Below are 5,288 nucleotides of genomic sequence, written 5' to 3' on the forward strand. Positions count from 1 at the left end.
TGGTAGGTCCCGGTGGGGGGGCAGCGGGAGCAACCTACATCCCCATGCCCAGCCAGAGTTCCAGGGTGATTGGTGGTAGGTCCCGGTGGGGGGGCAGCGGGAGCAACCTACATCCCTATGCCCAGCCAGAGTTCCAGGGTGATTGGTGGTAGGTCCCGGTGGGGTGGAAGGGGAGCAGCGGGAGCAACCTGCATCTCCATGCCCAGACAGAGTTCCAGGGTGATTGCAGGTAGGTCCCGGTGGGGGGGGCAGCGGGAGCAACTTGCATCCCCATGCCCAGCCAGAGTTCCAGGGTGATTGGTGGTAGGTCCCGGTGGGGGCCAGCGGGAGAAACCTACATCCCCATGCCCAGCCAGAGTTCCAGGGTGATTGGTGGTAGGTCCCGGTGGGGGGGCAGCGGGAGAAACCTACATCCCCATGCCCAGCCAGAGTTCCAGGGTGATTGGTGGTAGGTCCCGGTGGGGGGGCAGCGGGAGAAACCTACATCCCCATGCCCAGCCAGAGTTCCAGGGTGATTGGTGGTAGGTCCCGGTGGGGGGGCAGCGGGAGCAACCTGCATCCTCATGCCCAGCCAGAGTTCCAGGGTGATTGGTGGTAGGTCCCGGTGGGGGGGCAGCGGGAGAAACCTACATCCCCATGCCCAGCCAGAGTTCCAGGGTGATTGGTGGTAGGTCCCGGTGGGGGGGCAGCGGGAGAAACCTACATCCCCATGCCCAGCCAGAGTTCCAGGGTGATTGGTGGTGGGTCCCGGTGGGGGGGCAGCGGGAGAAACCTACATCCCCATGCCCAGCCAGAGTTCCAGGGTGATTGGTGGTAGGTCCCGGTGGGGGGGCAGCGGGAGCAACCTGCATCCTCATGCCCAGCCAGAGTTCCAGGGTGATTGGTGGTAGGTCCCGGTGGGGGGGCAGCAGGAGAAACCTACATCCCCATGCCCAGCCAGAGTTCCAGGGTGATTGGTGGTAGGTCCCGGTGGGGGCCAGCGGGAGAAACCTACATCCCCATGCCCAGCCAGAGTTCCAGGGTGATTGGTGGTAGGTCCCGGTGGGGGGGGCAGCGGGAGCAACCTACATCCCTATGCCCAGCCAGAGTTCCAGGGTGATTGGTGGTAGGTCCCGGTGGGGGGGCAGCGGGAGAAACCTACATCCCCATGCCCAGCCAGAGTTCCAGGGTGATTGGTGGTAGGTCCCGGTGGGGGGGCAGCGGGAGCAACCTGCATCCTCATGCCCAGCCAGAGTTCCAGGGTGATTGGTGGTAGGTCCCGGTGGGGGGGCAGCGGGAGCAACCTGCATCCTCATGCCCAGCCAGAGTTCCAGGGTGATTGGTGGTAGGTCCCGGTGGGGGGGCAGCGGGAGCAACCTGCATCCTCATGCCCAGCCAGAGTTCCAGGGTGATTGGTGGTAGGTCCCGGTGGGGGGGGCAGCGGGAGAAACCTACATCCCCATGCCCAGCCAGAGTTCCAGGGTGATTGGTGGTAGGTCCCGGTGGGGGCCAGCGGGAGAAACCTACATCCCCATGCCCAGCCAGAGTTCCAGGGTGATTGGTGGTAGGTCCCGGTGGGGGGGCAGCGGGAGAAACCTACATCCCCATGCCCAGCCAGAGTTCCAGGGTGATTGGTGGTAGGTCCCGGTGGGGGGGCAGCGGGAGCAACCTACATCCCTATGCCCAGCCAGAGTTCCAGGGTGATTGGTGGTAGGTCCCGGTGGGGGGGCAGCGGGAGAAACCTACATCCCCATGCCCAGCCAGAGTTCCAGGGTGATTGGTGGTAGGTCCCGGTGGGGGGGCAGCGGGAGCAACCTGCATCCTCATGCCCAGCCAGAGTTCCAGGGTGATTGGTGGTAGGTCCCGGTGGGGGGGCAGCGGGAGCAACCTGCATCCTCATGCCCAGCCAGAGTTCCAGGGTGATTGGTGGTAGGTCCCGGTGGGGGGGCAGCAGGAGAAACCTACATCCCCATGCCCAGCCAGAGTTCCAGGGTGATTGGTGGTAGGTCCCGGTGGGGGCCAGCGGGAGAAACCTACATCCCCATGCCCAGCCAGAGTTCCAGGGTGATTGGTGGTAGGTCCCGGTGGGGGCCAGCGGGAGAAACCTACATCCCCATGCCCAGCCAGAGTTCCAGGGTGATTGGTGGTAGGTCCCGGTGGGGGGGCAGCGGGAGCAACCTACATCCCTATGCCCAGCCAGAGTTCCAGGGTGATTGGTGGTAGGTCCCGGTGGGGTGGAAGGGGAGCAGCGGGAGCAACCTGCATCTCCATGCCCAGACAGAGTTCCAGGGTGATTGCAGGTAGGTCCCGGTGGGGGGGGCAGCGGGAGCAACTTGCATCCCCATGCCCAGCCAGAGTTCCAGGGTGATTGGTGGTAGGTCCCGGTGGGGTGGAAGGGGAGCAGCGGGAGCAACCTGCATCTCCATGCCCAGCCAGAGTTCCAGGGTGATTGCAGGTAGGTCCCGGTGGGGTGGAAGGGGGGGGCAGCGGGACCAACCTGTGTCCCTATGCCCAGCCAGAGTTCCAGAGTGATTGCAGGTAGGTCCCGGTGGGGTGGAAGGGGGTCAGCGGGAGCAACTTGCATCCCCATGCCCAGCCAGAGTTCCAGGGTGATTGCAGGTAGGTCCCGGTGGGGGGGCAGCGGGAGAAACCTACATCCCCATGCCCAGCCAGAGTTCCAGGGTGATTGGTGGTAGGTCCCGGTGGGGGGGCAGCGGGAGAAACCTACATCCCCATGCCCAGCCAGAGTTCCAGGGTGATTGGTGGTAGGTCCCGGTGGGGGGGCAGCGGGAGCAACCTGCATCCTCATGCCCAGCCAGAGTTCCAGGGTGATTGGTGGTAGGTCCCGGTGGGGGGGCAGCGGGAGAAACCTACATCCCCATGCCCAGCCAGAGTTCCAGGGTGATTGGTGGTAGGTCCCGGTGGGGGGGCAGCGGGAGAAACCTACATCCCCATGCCCAGCCAGAGTTCCAGGGTGATTGGTGGTGGGTCCCGGTGGGGGGGCAGCGGGAGAAACCTACATCCCCATGCCCAGCCAGAGTTCCAGGGTGATTGGTGGTAGGTCCCGGTGGGGGGGCAGCGGGAGCAACCTGCATCCTCATGCCCAGCCAGAGTTCCAGGGTGATTGGTGGTAGGTCCCGGTGGGGGGGGCAGCAGGAGAAACCTACATCCCCATGCCCAGCCAGAGTTCCAGGGTGATTGGTGGTAGGTCCCGGTGGGGGCCAGCGGGAGAAACCTACATCCCCATGCCCAGCCAGAGTTCCAGGGTGATTGGTGGTAGGTCCCGGTGGGGGGGCAGCGGGAGCAACCTACATCCCTATGCCCAGCCAGAGTTCCAGGGTGATTGGTGGTAGGTCCCGGTGGGGGGGCAGCGGGAGAAACCTACATCCCCATGCCCAGCCAGAGTTCCAGGGTGATTGGTGGTAGGTCCCGGTGGGGGGGCAGCGGGAGCAACCTGCATCCTCATGCCCAGCCAGAGTTCCAGGGTGATTGGTGGTAGGTCCCGGTGGGGGGGCAGCGGGAGCAACCTGCATCCTCATGCCCAGCCAGAGTTCCAGGGTGATTGGTGGTAGGTCCCGGTGGGGGGGCAGCGGGAGCAACCTGCATCCTCATGCCCAGCCAGAGTTCCAGGGTGATTGGTGGTAGGTCCCGGTGGGGGGGGCAGCGGGAGAAACCTACATCCCCATGCCCAGCCAGAGTTCCAGGGTGATTGGTGGTAGGTCCCGGTGGGGGCCAGCGGGAGAAACCTACATCCCCATGCCCAGCCAGAGTTCCAGGGTGATTGGTGGTAGGTCCCGGTGGGGGGGCAGCGGGAGAAACCTACATCCCCATGCCCAGCCAGAGTTCCAGGGTGATTGGTGGTAGGTCCCGGTGGGGGGGCAGCGGGAGCAACCTACATCCCTATGCCCAGCCAGAGTTCCAGGGTGATTGGTGGTAGGTCCCGGTGGGGGGGCAGCGGGAGAAACCTACATCCCCATGCCCAGCCAGAGTTCCAGGGTGATTGGTGGTAGGTCCCGGTGGGGGGGCAGCGGGAGCAACCTGCATCCTCATGCCCAGCCAGAGTTCCAGGGTGATTGGTGGTAGGTCCCGGTGGGGGGGCAGCGGGAGCAACCTGCATTCTCATGCCCAGCCAGAGTTCCAGGGTGATTGGTGGTAGGTCCCGGTGGGGGGGCAGCAGGAGAAACCTACATCCCCATGCCCAGCCAGAGTTCCAGGGTGATTGGTGGTAGGTCCCGGTGGGGGCCAGCGGGAGAAACCTACATCCCCATGCCCAGCCAGAGTTCCAGGGTGATTGGTGGTAGGTCCCGGTGGGGGCCAGCGGGAGAAACCTACATCCCCATGCCCAGCCAGAGTTCCAGGGTGATTGGTGGTAGGTCCCGGTGGGGGGGCAGCGGGAGCAACCTACATCCCTATGCCCAGCCAGAGTTCCAGGGTGATTGGTGGTAGGTCCCGGTGGGGTGGAAGGGGAGCAGCGGGAGCAACTTGCATCTCCATGCCCAGACAGAGTTCCAGGGTGATTGCAGGTAGGTCCCGGTGGGGGGGGCAGCGGGAGCAACTTGCATCCCCATGCCCAGCCAGAGTTCCAGGGTGATTGGTGGTAGGTCCCGGTGGGGTGGAAGGGGAGCAGCGGGAGCAACCTGCATCTCCATGCCCAGCCAGAGTTCCAGGGTGATTGCAGGTAGGTCCCGGTGGGGTGGAAGGGGGGGGCAGCGGGACCAACCTGTGTCCCTATGCCCAGCCAGAGTTCCAGAGTGATTGCAGGTAGGTCCCGGTGGGGTGGAAGGGGGTCAGCGGGAGCAACTTGCATCCCCATGCCCAGCCAGAGTTCCAGGGTGATTGCAGGTAGGTCCCGGTGGGGTGGAAGGGGGGGGCAGCGGGACCAACCTGTGTCCCTATGCCCAGCCAGAGTTCCAGGGTGATTGCAGGTAGGTCCCGGTGGGGTGGAAGGGGGGGCAGCGGGACCAACCTGTGTCCCTATGCCCAGCCAGAGTTCCAGGGTGATTGCAGGTAGGTCCCGGTGGGGTGGAAGGGGGGGCAGCGGGACCAACCTGTGTCCCTATGCCCAGCCAGAGTTCCAGAGTGATTGCAGGTAGGTCCCGGTGGGGTGGAAGGGGGTCAGCGGGAGCAAACCGCATCCCCATGCCCAGCCAGAGTTCCAGGGTGATTGCAGGTAGGTCCCGGTGGGGTGGAAGGGGGGGCAGCGGGACCAACCTGTGTCCCTATGCCCAGCCAGAGTTCCAGAGTGATTGCAGGTAGGTCCCGGTGGGGTGGAAGGGGGTCAGCGGGAGCAACTTGCATCCCCATGCCCA

The sequence above is a fragment of the Rhinoderma darwinii genome, chromosome 2, assembly GCF_050947455.1.
Source record: "Rhinoderma darwinii isolate aRhiDar2 chromosome 2, aRhiDar2.hap1, whole genome shotgun sequence".
Taxonomy (NCBI): domain Eukaryota; kingdom Metazoa; phylum Chordata; class Amphibia; order Anura; family Rhinodermatidae; genus Rhinoderma; species Rhinoderma darwinii.